Source organism: Bidens hawaiensis, unplaced genomic scaffold (assembly GCF_021521415.1).
Source record: "Bidens hawaiensis isolate Kalapana, Puna unplaced genomic scaffold, B.hawaiensis_p1.1 tig00419364_1, whole genome shotgun sequence".
In the NCBI taxonomy this organism is placed as follows: domain Eukaryota; kingdom Viridiplantae; phylum Streptophyta; class Magnoliopsida; order Asterales; family Asteraceae; genus Bidens; species Bidens hawaiensis.
In genome coordinates, this window is record NW_027504835.1 from 538,982 (window position 1) to 560,339 (window position 21,358).

The 21,358-nt window shown below is 35.6% G+C and overlaps 2 pseudogenes across 1 annotated transcript; both read left to right on the forward strand.

The window, feature by feature from the left end:
- Positions 1-7,918: 7,918 nt before the first annotated feature.
- Positions 7,919-8,356, forward strand: LOC143608322 (small ribosomal subunit protein uS10m pseudogene; annotated as a pseudogene).
- Positions 8,357-9,640: 1,284 nt separating this feature from the next.
- On the forward strand, positions 9,641-12,416 carry LOC143608360 (purine permease 21-like; annotated as a pseudogene). Its single transcript, XR_013149243.1, has 3 exons — positions 9,641-9,702; positions 11,123-11,711; positions 11,812-12,416. The product of XR_013149243.1 is annotated as a purine permease 21-like (transcript).
- The last annotated feature ends 8,942 nt before the right edge of the window (positions 12,417-21,358 follow it).

Here is a 21,358-nt window from a genome sequence, read left to right on the forward strand (position 1 = left end):
AGTTTGATCGATTTTGCCCCCATGCTTTTAACTACCCTTCTGTTTTACGTTGTGGTTCTGAGTTCAGTGTGCACCTATATATACTCATATATATGTATTTGATCATCAATAAAGTTACATCGAATATTAAATGTAATTAGTTGATGGATTGTTTCCTTTACTAATAATATTATTATCATCCAACTCCATCACCACCACTACTTCCCTACCTCTTTTATATATTACCATTAATATTATGATTATTATTATTATTATTATCATCATTATATATATATATAAGACATTTTCAAAGTTATTAATACTATTATGATTATTATTATTATTTTTATTATTATTATTAGGTGTTATTATTAAAATCTCTATTACTATTAAGATTATTAAAATCAGGTAAAATAATCAAGCTATATAATTAATAATAATGTTATTATTATTAACCTTAACATTGTTAAAATTAATATATAATTATAATTAATAAGTCGAATTAACGTTGGTACAACCCATTATTAATTTGGCTTCGGTTTCATTTAATTTAATTATATTGTCATTACTATTTGGACATTATTATTAACTCGTTTTTTTTATAAACCGAACTCTTAATTTAAAACCCGTCTTGTTTTAGTTAATATTGGTTTAGTTATTTAAAAGTTCAATAAAATAATATTATTTTCATATTAATTATCATTTAAGTACGAGTCCCTAATCGTCAACAAATTAACCGGTAATTCGATTTACAACCGAACCTTATCGTTCAATGTTTCCAATATAGTTTCCTTATGGTTTCAAGTTCATTAATATATATTACATTATTTATTTTTAGCTAAGATGTTTATCGTTTCAAGTCGGATTCGTTCGTTTTGTTCAAAAGCTTTCTATATGTCCATCATTAATTAGTTCTCAATTCATCAATCGAGGTGAGTACTTTCATACCCTTTTTTCCATTCTTCCGTTTTGGGGTGACATTTCATACTTATCAAACTAAATGCTTTATTTACTTGAATCTTAAACCCACAAACGTGATTGTATACATTACTTAAATACTTGCTTGATTTGGTGTTCTATGCTTATATGTCTATGTGTTTATCGCTTTCGGTTGGTTGAATCTATAAATCTTAGACTACTTGGTATCCCCTTGTAGCAAGGTGTCGTTAACGTAATGCAATTAACGATAATCTATTAAATCCTAGACTACTTGGCAACCCCCTGTAGCTAGGTGGCGCTAACGTAATTCTATTAGCGATTGCCAATCTATCCAAGTTGTTGCTTTTATTTATTGTTTTGTATACAAGTTTTGTGGCTTTTTATTACTATATACTTATATGCTCAAACTTATGAATTGCTCACCAACCTTTGTTTGACAAACTTTATTTTATGAAATGTTACAGGTTTGACTTTTGTTGACTCGAGGACTTGATGAGAAACGTTACCAAGTCTATTAGGATATTAGTAAAACGAACAATATAATTGCTACTTGTATTCAACTTGTTTGTGTGGACGAGATGTGTTGTTTATTGATCCTTTGAAATAAAATGAGTTAATTAAATATTGTCACTTTAAATAGTGTCTTTTGTATTTGGGCAATCGGTTGCACCCCGGCATGTTCCGCCGCCTTTGGTCGGGGTGTGACATCTGAACCTCGTGTATTCCGAAGATTTTTGGAACTACACATCTGAACCGGCGGTGATAGTGGTCGAGTAGTGTTGAAGGTGTAAGGATACGTGTATGAATAGTAAGTGTGCGGTGGTCGGTGAAGAATACGTGGCAGTGAAGAAGGGTTTAACCGTTTAAATATGTTGGCCGGATTATTGTGCCAATGGGTTTAAGGTTGCGGTGTGTTCCTGGCCGGATGGTCAGAAAGTGAGGGATGTTCAGATGTGTTGCATAATTAATAATAATAAAATAATTAATAATAGTCTCTTGGTTTATTCATCAAGTGTGTAGGTGTGACTGTCTATCATATATTCTTAGAGGGGGGGGGGGTAGGGGTGGTGGATGTGGTGGTATCACTTATCACACACCTCACCCAATTATATGGTGCCACATCACCAACCCAAAATTCATCACATGTGATGGTTTTTTACTAGGGGTGGTGGTGTGGTTTGATGGTGTATGATGGTTTTTTTAATAAATACTAAATTAAATAAAAAGAAAACAATATTACATTAACTTAAAAAAAACAAGATTACATTAAATAAAGACAACTAAATTAAAAAAACGACAAAAAAAAACTACGGCCCTTTCCAACCCCACTTGTCGCATATCTCGCGTTTGCGTTGAAGTAGGAGCGATTTAAAGGGTTCCTCAAGATGTTTGTGCGGTTGTAGGAGGAAAGTTAGATCGGCGTTTTTTTGTTTTTCATTCAAATGGTTGATATACGTCTCCTCACGTTTCATTTTTAAAATATGAGCCTCTTTCCTTCGCTCCTTCGTCTCGGCCATTTCCGCCATCTTGGCCGACTTGTATTCGGCGAAGTTTTCAGCCACCGCTTCCTTTCCAAGTCTTGACGGTTCCCCGCTTTTCTTGCGATTCAGCCGTGCGGGTGTGGGTATGTCTTCGGGTTCCTCGTTCAAGTTCATGTTTGGCATGTTGCATGATAAGCTGTCGGTAGACGTTGTGTAGTCCCCGGACTCGGAAGTTTTTGATCTTTCTGAAGAAGATCATTTCTTCCTTGGAGCCGTTGGTCCGTTCAAATCGACCAACGAAATCGGTTCCCACTTCGCGTGATGTCTCGCAATCTCCCACGCTTCCAAATGGGGAAAATCCCTACATTTGTAAGCTTGGACATATTCGGCCAAAGCGTTCTTTATGATAGTCGCCTCGCTCGCTCCGCTTTGTGGAGTTCGGGACTACAAAACATTTAGAAAAAATATATATATCAAATTATAAAAATAAAGTAATAGATTATAAAATAAATAAACTAAAATAGTTACCTCTTGGACGTAACAAGCATTAAATTTTGACATTTTTTTATTCAAATCTCCCCACTTGCCAATCATTTGATCCTTGTTTCGTTCGGTTGCGCCGGGAAGTTTCGAGAAATGTTCTTTAACACGTTTCCAAAATGCTTCTTTTCTTTGTTGGTGTGAGTGTTTTTTTTATTCGGAGCAATGTAAATAAGCCTTGGTCAAGGCGACCTCCTCATCGGCCAACCAACGCTGATTACCTCTTTGATGCGGCTCCTCATCCATGGAATTATCTTCATCCAAAGTTTGCACTTCGTGACGAAAGGCACTTGCAAATTGATGTATAACCTCGTTATCGTCTAGAGGATCGACGGACATTTGAGACGGTTGAGATCCAAACATTTGAGACGGTTGAGATCCAAAAGTTTGAAAAGCATTATATGGGTAATTTTGGGTAGAAAAAAGGGGGAATAAAAGGTTGGTTTTGATACGATTGATTTTGGGATGGTTGATAATAACGTTATTGTTGGGAAGGTTGTTGTTGGTTTTGGGAAACTTGAAAAGGTTGGGGATAATAAGGTTGGTTTGTGTCGGGTTCGTCTTGTAAGCGAAATCTCGTAGGTTCGCCTAGATTTTGTCGAACCTTTGGTCGGGTTTGGGTTTTCTTTGAACCCGACCCACGTTTCTTAGAACCCTCCATTTGATATGTTAAAAATGGTGTGTGTAATAGAAGATTTTGAGTTGGATTTGAGTTGGATTTGTGTATGTTTTGAAGATATATTTATATAGGTAAACAATGTTTTTTTTTCAACCTTTTCCAACGGATACATTCTACACCCCCAACGGCTCTTTTCTTGAAAATGCAACCTTCATTACGCGTGACACCTATCACGCACTCTTCCCATTTTCCGCGTGATAAAGGGGCGGCGGCGGTGTGAAGAGGCTCACCACGCGTGATGGGAGCTTCATCACGTGGTGCCCCGTCCCCCTCCGTGGTTGTCACTAAAAAAAGATTTGAACCGACGGTATACATAGTGGAGACTTTTGGAATTTTTTGATGTTATAAACATATCTTAGATTTGTCATGATACAATGGATAGTATTGGTATTTTATCATATATTAGGGTGTATTTTATTTCCATGTAAAGTTTCTTTTTACTTTCTTTTTCATCGTCTTATCTTCTTTACTCTTCAAGCTTCAGTAGCAAAGAGTCTTCCCGGCTGCCGGAAAAGCTACAAATCGGATTAAGATTGTATCTTGGCTTTTCTTGTTTTACTTAAGAAACTCAAAGAAGGATAAAGCAGAGGGTCAAACCGAACGAATGATTCTTGGTTGCATGCTCCAGTTAACATATGGTTTAGCCGGCCGGAGGGTCAAGTGACCCCCTTGGCCTGACCCTCCCCTAGTTATGCCGATGGTGATGTTAAAACCGTGTTATAACGCAACATCACTTTTGCAGCCCATTGAAGCATTGAAGCCCTACAACAAATGGTCTTATCAAATAACACCACATCTACATCTAGTAAAGTAAGACGTTTTTGCTTAATTGGTTGCTTCAAATTTTAATAAGAACAACTTTTATTCATAAAGGTTATCAATTTCTGTACGTATTAATAATTTTAAGGTCTAATCATCACGTTTATGAAATCGACTTTTGAAATGTCTTTTGCGATAAGAGCATTCTTATCCCGTTCCCTATCCCTATATCCATATATATCATATAATTGCACTAAAAAACACTATATTTCTCTCTCCTATTCAATTAAATAATATTTTTTTATATCTTTCTCATTACAGTTTTCTCTCTCCACCCTATAATTTACAAAAAATCACTACATTTTCCCCAAATTTACAAAAAATCACTACCTTTTCTCTCTCCACCCTATAATTTACTCTCACAACCACTCACAACCTCGCCCTATAATTTACAAACCCTCACATAATTTTAAGGGATGAGTTGGGAATGCTCTAAGAAACTAATTATATGGGACAAATTAAAGTTCTAAAGTCATACTTTTGGCAGACTAATGAAACTTTATTATATTTTTGAAAATAAATATGTAGATAAACTTTCTAATTTGATAATTGACCAATTGACTAAGGGTCTATTTGGTATGTGGTAATGGAATAGACGATGGAATAGAATAAGCAAGATAATGGAATGTACGAGGTAATGGAATTGATCATTACCATTTCATTGACATGTTTGATTACTACGTAGAGATGACATGAATTATTAATTTTTATTTTTTAGTTAAGCTAGAAAAAGCCGGAAAGAATAAAATTGGTAGTGAGTGGCAGTGATATGGTGGTGGTGGGCGGCGGTGGTAGTGGCGATGGGCGAGAGCGATTGGTGGTGGTGATAGTAAGTGGTGGTGGCGGTGGCAATAATAAGTGGCGGGTGGCGGGCGGTGGTGATGCCGGGAGCAATGGTTGATAGTGGCAGTGGTGGGTGGTTGGTGGTGGCGGTGGTGGTGGACGACGATGGTAGGCGGTGGTGGGTCGTTGGTGGTGGCAACAGAGGTGGGTGGTAGTGGTTTTGGGCGGCGAAGGCGGGTGGTGGTGGTGGCCGGTGGCGTAAGCGATGGTGGGTGATGGCGGGCGGTGTAGGCGGTGGTGGTGGTACGTGGTGGTGGTGAGAGGACAATGGGTAGTAGTGGTGGGAGGATGGTGGAGGTGATGTAGTGTGAAAAAGGGATGCAATGAAAAAAACGAGGGTGGATTGAATGAATTTGGGGTGTTTTAAAGGGAATGAAATGGACATGGTAATGAGTGATTTCATTACATTGACCAACCAAACATATTTTTTTTTCATTCCATCATAATGATCCATTCTATTCTTGTTCTCATTCATGCATATCAAACGCTACCTAAGTGTAGCGGAGCGAATTTAGGGTCAAAATCACCCAATATAGGTGTGAACAAAGGGAGAATTACCTAAATAGCCTTTTTGATGAGAGAGAAAAGTCAATTTAGCCCATGAGATTTCAAATTCCAAAAATAGCCCACCAAATTTAACGTCCTCGTGAGTTTTTGAGATTCCCCATGAGTTTTCGTGGACTAATAAAAATCTGCCATGTGTTTTCCATTTTCACCTACCACGCTGTTTTTCATTCCAAATTTGTCTGAAGCGTGATGTTTGTCATCAAATTTAACATAAAGAAAACCAATTGTAACGTGATGTTTCAAGCTGTTTTCATCGGCAACGTGAGTTTTTAAAAAAAATGATTTTTAAGTTTTATTGAAATTCATCTCCAAAGATGAATTTCAAATGAATTTCGTCATTTAAAAAAAATCATATTCATCATCTTCGTCATCTTCTTTCTTCATCTTCATCTTCATCACCTTAATCATCTTCAAATGGCATTTATTACACAACAACTATCTCATGCATTAGATTATATATTTATATGAGGGGTTCTTGGAATGTATTCCAACACAGCCATCTCCTATTTGATTTATAGGCTAGTAGTTGCTCATGTTTTAGTGCTGATTCAACTACGGATACTTCTATTTATGAATAAATTAATTTATCGTGATATAATTTTCATGTTCATGTGACTCAGTATTATTAACGGTACATCTTACAACATTTTATCAAAAATATGGAATCAGGGATTTGGTTATATTCCTTTATAAATAAAAAGGGTGTATCATCAAAATATCAACCAGCTCGTAAAATATATAATTGATAAGATATGTTGCATTTGCTTTTAGAAAGAAAATTAGCGAGTAATTGAAACAACCCGAAACCCATCAAGAACAAAAACGGGCCGGAAAGATCCGGGTCCTCGTGGAGATCGGGTTTGACCCGAAACGGGTTTAGGATTGAGAGGGTTTTGTGCCAGATTTGTTTGGTGTTGATACTGAGTTCTTCTAGTAACGGTGGTTCGTCGTTGAAGTTGGCGGAGATGCTGTCGGAGATGCCACCGAAGATGGGGTTGAATTGGGAAGTGGAGGATGGAGATGAGCCGATTTCGAAGGACATGAAGGGGATGTTAGGGTTTGAGGATCTTGAGGGTTGGAAGGGTGCCGTGGGGCGGCGTCGTGAGATGGTGGTGGGGTTTCCGGCGGACGGTGACCAGAGTGGTGATGAAGGTGAATATGAAGATGATTAAGGTGATGAAGATGAATATGAAGAAGAAGATGATGAAGATGATTTTTTTTAATGACGAAATTCATTTGAAATTCATCTTTGGAGATGAATTTCAAAATAACTCAAAAATCATCTTATTTGAAAACTCATGTTGCCGATGAAAACAACTTGAAACATCACGCTAAAGTTGGTTTTTCTTTAGGTTATATATGATGTCAAAACTAACGCTTAAGACAGATTTGGGAAGACAAATAGCGTGGTAGGTGAAAATGGAAAACACATGGCAGATCTTTATTGGTCCACGAAAACTCACGGGGAATCTCAAAAACTCACGAGGACGTTGAATTTGGTGGGCTATTTTTGGAATTTGAAATATCACGGGCTAAATTGTCTTTTCTCTCTCATCAAAAGGGCTATTTAGGTAATTTTCCCGTGAACAAACCCCCCACCCCCACCCACCCACACACACAGACACAATTTTAGGGAGATTTTTTTTTTGAAGAGGGGGCATGCATTTGCAGCCGGTTTGAGTTTGAAAATAATAATATTTTATTTTATGTGTGTAATATATATATATATAATAGGACTATTGGTTTTTATTGGTCCCAAGTATTTCATTTTTGCCGGCGCTGGTCCAACTAACACTTTAACTGCCAACGGTCCCAACTTTCACACATGTGTCTGCCACCAGTCCACGACTAACCGAGTACTAACTCCGTTATGTTTTAGCTGACGTGTCCATCCTACGTGTTAAAAAACCTTGACATGGCGATTTTGTAACCTAATTATGAAACTCTTAAGAAGTTTAAGGGCTCGTTTTTAATTTTCCTTATAGTTCTGTAACTTGTACGCCGGAATCCATCCATCCATCCACACACACTCCCAAATTAGGGTTACCCATTTCCACCGCTGTAAACCGCCATGACGTCACCTTTCAGAAACCTATTCTTCAAATCCGTTTCCGGCAACGCCATCCTCCGTCACGAAACCAAACGATCCAAATCCGACTACACCAAAATCCAAATAATGATAAAATCCTTCGATCCAAACAGCAAAAGTCTTCACCCTGAGCTTCCACCTACCACGCGTACAATCGGATTACCTTCACGACGGTCCTTATTCACCGTGTTGAAGTCGCCTCACGTGCATAAGAAAGCACGAGAGCAGTTTCATATGAAGATTAATAAGCAGATGCTGGTGATGGAAGCCAAGAGGAATGAGCTGCGTAATAAGTTCTTTTGGTTGAAACGGCAGAGGATATTTGGGTCTCAGTTTGAAGTGTTGTTTAGTTTCAAGACACGCTTGGAGAAAGATAAGCTGCAGAAGGTTCTTCAGAGTGGTTCGAATGGTGTTTGTTAAATGTTGAGATGATGATTCAAATGCCCCACAACAGATTTTGTAACCTGTTCGATCGATTCAATGATTGAATTAGGGTTTTAATTTGGGGTTGTTCTTGATCGTCGATCGATTGGAGATATCGATTTGGGTTTAGGGTTTTTTGTTATTAATATACAGGAGGAGAAGGGTTTTTTGTTATTAATATACACGCAGGCAGCCACGTCAAGGTTTTTTAACACGTAGGATGGACACGTCAGCTAAAACATAACGGAGTTAGTACTCGGTTAGTCGTGGACTGGTGGCAGACACATGTGTGAAAGTTGGGACCGTTGGCAGTTAAAGTGATAGTTGGGACCAGCGCCGGCAAAAATGAAATACTTGGGACCAATAAAAACCAATAGTCCTATATAATATATATATATATATATATAATGTGATGGGGTAATATTGGACAACAAACTACTACACCTAAAATGAAAATATTTTCTTATGCTGAGGTGGCGTCTCATGTTAGAAATCTCCCCTCAATGTAGCCTTCTAATACACATAGCCTAATGCATTAAGAAATTTATGTTTAAAATTAATAAAAAAAATAGACTATTTTACGTGGAGCACAAATTTTTTATAACAATTGTTACAGGGGTACGGTGATCTTTACCCTTTATTAATTAACAAGATCACTTTTGCCGTACTAGTATAAAAATGTATATTATCTAGTAATAATATAACTAGTTTATTACCCGGTGCGTTGCGTTAGGCAGTCAAATGTGTTTATCTACCTATCACGTTGTGGTAGTGCACTAATGTATATTCGGTTGGTACTAACATAAATTAAACAAAAAAGTTGAGTTGTTAACACAGAAAATGGTAACAATGCTCGTATAACTTTAATAAAAAAAATTAACATGTTAAAATGTCCGTAATGGTCATGATGGATAATTCGTTCGGTAAAACATAGTGTCACAGCAGCGAGTCAAGATGAAGGAAGCTCAAGAAAAATGACCAATACATTTGTTATGGTATCAGAACTATAGAAAAATGACGTTCGATCGATTTCTATTACGTTCGTTACGTGGTAGCTAAAATTAAAACAAAATTTATAGACCAATACGGTGCTGCCAAGTGACCCAAACCTTGGCGGCGCTAAAATTCTTAATTATATAATAATAATAATAATAATAATAATACACAAATATAGAAGGATAAGCATGTATTTTGTTTGTATATATAGAATGAAAGAGAGAGAGAGAGAGAGAGAGAGCATAGAAATCAACACACTCACGAACACATAAGCATATATCTCTCTCTCTATATCTCTCCAATCATCAAGATGAAGGAAGCTCAAGAAGAGACCATAAATACCAGCGGTAAGTGTAAAATAAAACCTGTTCTTTTTCTTTTAGAAACAAACAATCATGCAATAATTACTTTCAGTTCTTTGTTTTTATGAACTTTTTATAAGTGCAGTAAGCTTTTACAAAATATCTATAACACTAAAATTTTAATTTAACTGGAATATTGAAATTTGAAAAAGTTAAATAATTTCAATTAACTAAAAAGTGAAAAGCCAATATCGATGGATTGGCTTTGGAATATAATACTGTTATTGAATGTAACAAATTTTAAAGCATACTACACTTTTTAAAGTATACAATTTTCAAAGTATAAATCGAAAAAATAAATAAATATATATATATAATCAGGTAAACGGGGTTACGCTATCGGGTAATCGAGCTGGTGGCGGTGGTAACTAGGCAGCGACGCTGGTGGCCAGGTGGCGGAGACGATCAGGTGGTCCCGGTGATGATGAATGTCAGGTGTTGTTGTCGAGTGAGTAGGATTAAAGAGGAATGAACTGAAAAAAAATGAGAATAAATGATTTTGATGAAATAAAATTCCTTGTGTAGTTATTGATGTTATTCAATTACCAGCTAGACATCATTTTTCTCATTTTCTCACAAAATCTCGTTCCATCCCTATATTATTCTTATATATCAAACACTATCTTAACGTTAAAACAAGCTTACTATTAGTGGTATCAAATCGTACTTTTGTCTAACATATTTCTTTATCAGTTAAATACACACCTACTTTGTTATATCATATTATCCAGATTTAAACATGGAACATAAAAAAAATAGAAAAAAAAAATGTTTTACATGTTATCACTTGAATACAACCCAACACTCAAGAATTATATCTTGTAAAGTAACAATAAAAATCAATTATGTCAAACCAATTCAATCAAATTATAATTTAATCGATTTGGTTTGCATAATTGAAAACCAAAATCCAATCAGATATGGGTTATCCACCAACAATTTGAACTCATAAACCAAATAGATCCGGTTAACCCGATTCATCTAAGAGCATTCTAATCCTATCCCTTGAAATTATGTTAGGGAAGTTTGCAAATTATAGGGTGAGATTTTAAGTAGTTGTGAGTGTAAATTATAGGATGGAGAAAGAAAAAGTAATGATTTTTTGTAATTTGAGGAATCAAAGTTTGCCCTTATTAATTTTTTTTTAAATATTTGCTGAATTGATTGTGAGTAGAAGAGAAAAAAAAACTGTAATAATAAAAGTATAAAAATAATTATTTAATTGAACATGAAAGATAAATGTAATATTTTTTAATGTAATTATAGGTCGAGATTGCTCTAATATCCAAAACAATACATGGAGATATTATAACTAATAAGTTATAAAAGACATCCCAAGATTGCGTTGTGATTTGTACAACATTACAACATGCTAAATTTTGTTTTCTTTTTCATGTTCCAACAGATGTAGATAGGAAAGCTGAAATCCAAAATGGTGGAAGAGGGGTTGTACGGTACAAGTGGTGGGTGAAGATAGCATTGTTCACCTTTTTTGTACTTTCAGGGTCATCAGTTGCCACAATGTTGGGAAGACTTTACTTTAACAGAGGAGGAAATAGTAAATGGATGGCAACTCTTGTCCAAACTGCTGGATTCCCACTCATGTTTCCTTTAATCTTGTTTTATTTGCCTTCAAAAACACCCTCAAAACAACAAGATATTATTACCAAAAACAACCCATCTTGGGTTACTCTTCATTCTCTATATGTTTCTTGGTGTATTCTTGGCAGTAGACTGCATGTTATACACTGTTGGATTGAACTTTTTGCCAGTTTCAACCTTCTCATTGATTTGCGCAAGTCAACTTGCGTTCAACGCCTTCTTTTCGTACCTTTTAAACGGACAGAAACTCACTCCATTCATTACCAATTCGCTCGTTCTACTTAGCTTTTCATCTACATTACTTGTCTTCCAAGGTGATTCTGAACAAACCGCCAAAATCTCTAAAAGAAAGTACATTATTGGGTTTGTATGCACGGTTGCTGCTTCTGCAGGTATCGCGTTGTAATACCATGAGTCGTATGTCGAATATTCTACATTTGATTGTAGTTTGTTTGTTTGTTTGATCTATAAAAACAAAGTTTGACTTTGCAGGGTATGGATTAATGCTTTCCACAACTCAACTCGCCTTCCAGAAGATTTTAAAATCACAAAGCTACAAAGTGGTATTCGATATGATCGTGTACCAAAACATGATAGCAAGTGTTGCAATTGTGGTGGGACTTTTCGCTAGCGGTGAATGGAAGGATATAAAAGGAGAAATGGAAGGTTATGAGTCTGGCACATACATAATGAACTTGGTATGGACCGCGGTTTCATGGCAGGTTTTCACGATCGGCTGCACAGGTTTGATCTTTGACGTTTCAGCCTTGTTTTCAAATGTGATTAGTACTCTAGGGATCCCGATTGTGCCCGTTTTGGAAGTAGTGTTTTTCCATGAAAAGATGAATGGAGTGAAGGTTATTGCAATGTTATTGGCCATATGGGGATTTGCCTCGTATATCTATCAACATTATCTTGACGACTTGAAGGAAAAAGCCGAGGCTAGAATTGCAATTCGTCAAGTTGACCTTACAGAAATATGAATTAGTCGATTTATGGTGCACATTTTGTTATTATTTTTCTAAACCATGTAACTAGAACGACACATATATATCAAAATTAAAGGACAACTACCTTAATATACACAAACTTAAAACTATGTATACAGTTTATCTAGTTATGTATGTCAGATGAGTTAGCAGGTTGTGATGTGTAGTAATTAAGTTGTTAACAAGTTAAAGAGGTTGTAAACAAGCTCACAGGATGTATAAAGTTGTAAGCAAGCTAAAAGGGTTGTAATCAGGTTGATGGGTTGAATTATAAAATATATATTTGTCTAATTTTAATCTTTTATAATTATTTTAAATTGGGCAGTCCGTCACGTTGAAAAACATAGAATGCAAGTTGTGATAGAACATCCTCAAAGAAAGGAAAAATGATTTTAGATACTACATTGGACTATAAAACCAATACCAGCAAAAAAAAAAAACAGATACATATTGAGTTGATAAAATCATACATTTGGTAGCCTTAACTACCGCATCAGGTGGACCCACATATAGAGCCCAATGGGTTCACGAGAACCCATCAAATTTGAAATGGTAAGACCATGTGTAGTTATAACTTTCCACCTCTATGTGCTATACGTCATGTGACGCTCAGTCAGAGTTATGGTTTTTTTTTTGCAAAAAAAGGGTGTAGTCATAACTTTCCACCCATTTGGCGTTATGCGCCACGTGACGCCCGTTGGGGGTTAAAAATGTTTTTTTTTTATTTTCAAGCCACCCATCACGTTATACACAAAACGTCGACCACATTTTAAACACCCGAAACGCCCCCGCGGGGGGGGGGGGTGTTCTCCCGGCGTTATGGGCTAAAACGGCCTCCATAACGTGCCAGTACGATTGGTCTAAGTAGGAGCGTTGCATAAAAATTTCGTAAACTTGTAAGAATTTTCGAAGTAAACCCATAGCAAATAATATTATTTTATTACATGTTAGTTACTTATTACTTTAATTTTGAATGTATATAATCATATTTTAACACTCAAATCATATATAATTTGGAATAAAATAATAGTGATGGATTGTTTTGTTTAATTTAAAACTCTCATTTACTGCCTTGCAATTTTTTACTAGCAAGGTAAAAAAGTCAACAAAAGTAAAGCAAAAACATCAAAAAGCTCCTCTAGGCTCTAGCTACAAATGTTTGCTGCAAAACATCTAAAATTTATATAAATTGATATAGACTAGTACAAAACCCGCGCGATGCGGCGGGCGCAACAGTTTACTACGTGATACTCATTTTCTGCTGGTTGTATTAATTCTCTCGTAATATATGGTATAGTATGTTTGTTTGTTTCCTTGCACGTATCACTGATGTAGTATATTCAATTATAATAACTTACACAAGAATAAATAGACAGTCATTTAGAAAATAACAATATTAAAGAACACGCAAATCTCAATTAGCTCATCTAGACGTTCGACCTAGGGGTGCAGTCCAAGTGCTCTTGCAAGCTACAATTTCTCTCAAGTTTTGAGCTTATTTCCCAATACAAAGTTTCTTTCAAGTGTCTTCACTTCCCAAGTTTAATCTTTTCTTTTACTCTCCCGCAAGAGGCTACAATTCATCATCTAATAATCCATCTTGATACGAGTCACTTACTCCAAGCATCACACAAACAGGTACATATGCAGTCCCTATATAATTAAACACATGATCAATATTATATTAGCCCTGCTTGTGGTGCGCACATATGATGTATATATGTGTGAACCCTCGGGTGGGCAAAAGTGAAATTGCACTAATTTTGACGTTATTTTACTAATCTCGTGAAAATAACGTTAAAAGTGACGGACGGTTAATCAGGCATCATGTAGTGGCGTTGATAGCCGAAAGACAAGGGTACATGCACCGATTAGCCGGTGTCCCGATGATTGAGTGCTATGTGCCTTATGTCCAAGGCTTGATGCAAAACTACAATCGAGCCGGGGGTCTCACCGAAAGCAGCCTCTCTATCCTTATAGGGTAGAGGTAAGGCTGTCTATATCTTACCCTCCTCAGACCCTACCATAGCTTTGCTATTGGTGGGATATACTGAGTACGATGATGATGATGATCAATATTATATGTTCTTTCATAACCTGCAATTCTACAAATATCAATTTGAAATCAAATGCTAAATAAAACATCATTCAAGTTAAACAACACATAAATTTGATATGTTATGAACTAAAGATTCAAAAAATAAACATTAAAGCAATTGTAAAATTCACAATAATATGCAGCTTTGAACATTGTATACTCTCATAAAAATTGACTCCCGGTTTAAAAATTAGCACATCCATGATATCATACTCATGGTTCACACCAATACTTTTACTTTAATGAACTGCATTACTAGATAACATTAAATAACTATGATCTATTATTTTGTGATGTAGCCAAGTCTAAGATATAGAAAACTAACTGCTCATAAAATGAAAAAAAACAAAACAAAATTTATCTAGACTACAGCCAAGAAATATGCATAACCAGTTACTTCAAAATCAAAATGTTGATGAAGAAACATGCATACTAACCTACCTAACGGATATTTTACCCATGGCATCAACTTTGTAGTCTCTGGACTCCATCCTTTCCTTCATACACCTGGTAGTGCACATAATAAAGATAACTATCAACTAAAAACAAACCAGCACACTCTACAGGAAGATTTTTACTCTTTAGTAATAGCAATTACTAAAGCAAACGTTGTAACAAATGTTGCAATAAAAGTCACTGGTTAGCTGTGACAGTTTGAAACTAATTAATTACATTAAAACATAACAAGTTGACATATGTAATAATAATAAAAAAACAACTAAGCTTTTAAGCGTCATAAAAATATAATAAGCTGTAAAATATGATATGATAAGTTAGCATAGTTTTTTAACTTATGTTGTGTTTAGTCAAGAAGTGCAGTACAAATAAAGAAAAATTAGGTTTTATATAATCATACTATTTTTTAGTGTAATTAAAATGCTTAATAATTATTAAAACTTTATTTTGCATAGATTTGAGTGGTTACTGTAAATATGAGCCCAAACTGGTTCAGGTTGAAACCGGATCAGTTCTGTCAAAGAAAATCAAATCGGTTAGGGTCGAAACCAGTTTTTGAAAGGGAAATAGATTTGACCGGGTTACAACCAGTTTGGTTTGGTTTTGAGCAGGTTAAAGCTGGTTCGATTTGGTTTGATCGGTGCCGTGTATAGGGTTACAACCGATATTAACCTTACGGCTTACTCAAATTTGTTTAACAAAAAGGGTGATACCGTAATTTTGAAGTAGTTCATTTAAACCTGCAACTTTGACTATTTAACAGTCAAACCAATCGTAGGGAAGTTCGTTTATGTTCATTACTTAAACGAACCTAAACACACTTTTTTTTATTTAATTAAACGAACGAACATGTACATACGTTTTGTTCATTCATTTATGTACGTGAATGTCCGTTGCTTACGTTCGTTTATGTTTGTTCGTTTACGTTCGTGCTTTGTTCGTTTAGCTATAAAACGAACGAATGAGCATAAACAAACACGAACACACCCATTTTGATGCTCTTTAGTCTTTTGTTGACTTCATTAGAAAAGTACATTTTCATATTTCTCGTCTTCATAATATGAGCTAATATTATTAACAAAAGACAAAATCAAGCAGATGTATCAATTAAAAACCTTTAATTCCCATTTTAATATAATATATTCATCTCAAACAATCATACCTTCCTAGTTTATTAATCATTTAAGCAAACGATCATTGTTCATCTTTTCCATCCCATCCATGATCCACCACCAACAAATTTCTAGGTGGACCCCAACATATTGCTAGGTAGAAATTAACAGATAATTTATCGCAAAACTTAGTATCCACCGGTGCTACCAAACATGGATAGAAGATGAATTGGTAGTTAACCCATAAATTAATAACAATTCTCATATCTTATTTTATTTTAAATTCAAGAAATATCAAAATGATCAATAACATACTAATAACAACGGACCGTAAACAAGTAAAAAAAAAATAAACGTACTGATAACAGCAGATCGTAAACAACCAAAAAAATAAACAGTAGACCGCAAACCTTACCTCTGTCATAAGATTTTTAGCCAAAAGTTTTGATATCACTTGAAGTGTAAAGACTCTTGCATTTCATATCGTCTAGCCTTCCAAAAGAATATTAAAATCATATAAAATGAAGCAAAAAAAATAAGTGCAATTCTGACTGAGCCAAATCTAAAATCTTGTGAAAAGTTAAAAAGTTTTAATATTATCAATACATAACTTTTAGTAGCTTTTTTATAACAAACGCATCGCATACCTAGTGTGTGTGCATTCGCTTTCTGAATCGAAACGTATCACACACTTTTATACTAATATTCATTCGTTATATTTATGACCCGTTTGTTCATACAATTAACAAACGAACATACAGTTATTTTCTCAATGAACAAACACAAACAAAAAAAAATCTCGTTCGTTTAACTATTAATGTTCGATCATTTGTTCTGTTAAAGTTAAATGAATGAACAGGGAAATGCTTTTTTTGTGTTTGTTCGGTTTGTTTACAGGCTTAGTAAAAGAAAAACACCTCAAGATTTGGCACTGCTAGCTTCTCATGTACATGTGCAAGAGTGGAAGATATGTAGGATAATCCGGTTCTGCGTTTGCATATTTAAATCTAATAATAAATGTATGTTTAATTACCATCTTGTTTAAGAACAAAAAAAGATAATAATCTTTACCTCAAGTAGCAGTTTAAAGGTTCCAACTTTTGATAAAAAAAATGTATGGTATGTCTGTGATAAACTGATAATATATCAGCATACGCTGTCGCTGCAGTCATTAGATAACCTGAAGGCCTGCAAACAAAGAACCAACTAATATTACTCCATACCAGTAATGTCCAAAACGCTTTTGAAACAATTTTAATAATCAAATGAACATTTATTTATTATTCATCCGTTTACTAACGTTAACATGGATATCATGACATTAAATCACAGGAAGTTAAGTTGTCCAGTTGTTGCTAAAAATCTTAAGTTACTTTAAACCCTCTATTTTGAGCTGATTTTGTTTACGCAAAAATGACAACATGCATTACAAACACGGACCTAACATCACATCTGACAAAATTAATCCCTCCGTGACCTAATTCTGAAAACTAAACAATAAGGAAAACAACAATGTCCAAGGTAAAATAGATTATAATGAAAACAAAATTCACATCTGACAAAATCAAGCTCATATCTTTATACTCTTTTCAAAAATACAAAACCAAATAATGTTTAACACGTGGAATTTCCTGGTGCATTTCTAAAACCTCATTTTTAACATGTGAAAATAAGTATTTTTAACATGATTATATAATAAGAGTGTTAATAAATGAAAATTTCATAGAACCAACCTTTTCAAGATCTAAGCTTCCTTCACAAACTATGTTGACTGAAGCAACACCAGGGTCATGAGTACGATCATGATATTCTGGAAAAAAAAGAACAAATATTACGTAAGCCGACAACAATTATGCATAAATGAAGCCACTCATTTATCTCTTAAGTATCAGCTGGAGCTTGCAGCCACACCATTTATGCTGCCACTCATGTACTATAAAGCTGAAGAACAGTTTCTTAGCCTGCATACGGAAATGAAAATGCTTACTTAGCAAAAACTTTAAAATTGGATTATGTGATATTAATGAAGCAGCACGTTCAGATTCTGTTAACCACGGTTTGTTAATAGATTAAAAAATATACAATATAACATTAATTTGGCACATTGATAGGGTTTGATATGTTATAGATTGAATTTAAAGAAGATAGTAGGGATAAAAAGAAAGAACGGTTATATTACTGAAAACGTAAAGAAAGATTACAAGATATTCCCTGGTCTAGCCCTCTCTCACCGCATACGCGGGAGCCATGGCAATGCCATCTTAAACATAAAACATACTCTCTATCTCCCTATTAGCTATTAATACCTATTTATAGAATTATAAGTTGCACCTGACCCCCTCTTAAAATAGACAAATGACAATTAGGACTAAAACTAGAATATGATTCCTATCATTACTTCCCCCTTCAAAACAGTCTTGTCCTCAAGACTGGGATCGGCTGCGTCGTCTGGTGGTCAACCCTGCCCATGCACCACCCACAATTGATATGATCCAAATTAACTCAACAGGACTTGCAATTTTGTACCCCCAATGAATATCCGATAAGTTTGTAGGAAAGAAAGTACCAACAAATGTAGCAGTCAACTTCTCAACAATCTGAAATGGACCAAAAATTGTAGCAGCCAACTTTTGATTAATACAACTTGCAACAGAGAATTGGTGGTGCGTTTCAAGCTTCACATAAACCCATTCTCCAACTGAAAATTACGCATCCCAACGTTTCTTGGCAGCTTGCATATTCATAGAACTTTGAATGTTGGAGAAATGAACCATAAGATGTTGCAGAGCTTCATCACGATCTTGAAGTTCGCGAGCCATCGACTCCACTTCACTTGAACTTCTCCATGAAAAAATTGTAAAACAGATAACGAGCGCCTCGTGTAAACATGGAAAGTATCAACTCCAAAAGTACCCCATTGCATTGTCATCCCCTTCAAGTTATGGCTGTGTGTAATACGAAACTGAATCACCACAGGTTGGTAAAAGTGGTGCACATTCTGAGTAAAAACACGTTTATGGCCCAAAACCGAGAGACAAAACTCCAACAAAACCGCACAAACAAGCTGACATATGCGAATAATGCGACTAAAATAAAGCATGTTAATAAAACTCGGACCAAGATCGAAAACGAAGACCTGAATCTGAGTTTTGAGTCGATCTTGAACATGAGCAGTGGATTTGGGAACAGAGGCGCCATTATTGATTGCTATGCTATCAATAGCGGTGCTATAGCGGTTATCGGTCCGGCGGTAAAATAGCGGTTGAAATATCGGTCCAAATAGCGGTTCCGATATTTGCGGCGCTATATACCGCTATTTCGCCGATATTTGGCCACCGATATATCGGAAATAGCGGTGAGATTATCGGTTTAATATTTTTGACCCAATTTTTACTTTTTTTGGCCCAAACTGTAAGCCCATAGCCCAATTTCATTATGATTATTATTGAACGATCAGCTTATTGCCCTAAAAATACCTCAATCGCTGTTGATGCTCATCTCCGATGCCCGTTTCTTCAGCCGCTGCTGATGCTTATATATTTATGGTTTTTGATTAAGTGATTAAATCATGTCTTAAATTAAAAATATTGTTACTTTGTGTTTTGAACTATTGACTTTTATGATTTTGGTATTAAGACTTAAGTATTATTATTAGATAACTTTTGGTGTTATATACCGCTATCCCACCGCAATAACCGATATCTCAGATATCGGTCATTGACCGATATCCGCTATTTTTTGGCATTAACTGCATAGATTGATTGTAACTTGTTCATAATCTGAATCCTTTTTTTCTGATGAAGGAAGTAAAACATTCAATTGAGGAAACATCAATTGATTGTGCTGTAGTTGGTGGTTTAGAATGGCGGTAACATGTGGGGCAACAGCAGGAACCACATCCGAATCGATTAAGGAAGTTAATGAAGAATTAGGGTTTAGTGAGGGCTCAAATGGTTCAGCCTCCGCTGTTGGAAACAAAGCGATATGTAGAAAGTTCCCACAAAAAATATCCAGATCTGGAGAGTAGCGGCCCATAACAATTTGCTCCACATCGTGGCCCACCCCTATAGCAGAGCCCAAAGCCATCCGAAGATCATCAGATATGGCCCAATTATCACCTATCAGCCCCGATTTGGCCTGGTCGATTGATTCTTTGTCAGATCTGGGCAGATTAACACCAACGCCAAACGAATTGGCTTCAGAACGAGAGAGTATTGCCTCCAATCGAGCCAGTAGAGATGGCGAACTAGGAAAAGAACCGGAAGAACAATCCACCGCTAGATCAATTTTCGGATCTGAGGACGGATCTGGAATAGGTGATGGAAACGAACCATCATCGAGTCTCGTCTCCTGTTGCTTCATCCAGTCGAGAAACACCTTTCGAAACTCCACCGCTTCAGCCCGTTCCTCTTCCAGTAACTTCAAGGTAGATTTGATTTCAGTGACATCAGTCTGTAATTGTTTGATCTGAAGCTCATGTGCATCGATACGAGCAATTGAACGAGTTTCCATAGTGATTAACAAAGTCAAACAACAGGTCTAGAGCAGGTCGGACCAATGATAGGGTTTGATATGTTATAGATTGAATTTAGAGAAGATAGTAGGGATAAAAAGAAAGAACGGTTATATTATTGAAAAACGTAAAAAAAGATTACAAGATATTCCCGGGTCTAGCCCTCTCTCACCGCATACGCGGGAGCCATGGCAATGCCATTTTAAACATAAAACATACTCTCTATCTCCCTATTAGCTATTAATACCTATTTATAGAATTATAAGTTGCACTTGACCCCTCTTAAAATAGACAAATGACAATTAGGACTAAAACTAGAATATGATTCCTATCATTTTAGCACATCAGTTCTATACAGTACATCTTGAAGAATGATACACCTCAAAACATACTCAAGATGCAAAGTCAAAACAAAAAAATATAACCATTTGAAAAATTAAGAGTATCCTTTAACCAAAGTGTGAGCAACCCTAAGAGTTAATTTTAAAGAAGTAAAAATGGAGACTTCTGCTGTAATTTTCCAGACACATAAATATTACTTCTAGTCCAATCTCATAAACAAATAAACCAGAAATAAACAAAATTCTATGAAGCTTAAATTCAAGCGGATAACAAAAATAGTACTGCGTTGGTGCTGTAGTACATAGGATCAAAACTATGATACATTTCTTGACCAGCCATATGTCAGATCTCAAACTTCATAGTCACTGGTTAGGGTTTGCGACAAAACACGGCTCCAATCGTCGATTCCTGTAACCACAACATCAATACTAATTATATCAATTCATATTCAAATCAAAACCTAGAAAGTCAAAGTTGAATTGAACAGAAAATATGAATTCAAATTCATGGATTTGATAAACCACAAGGT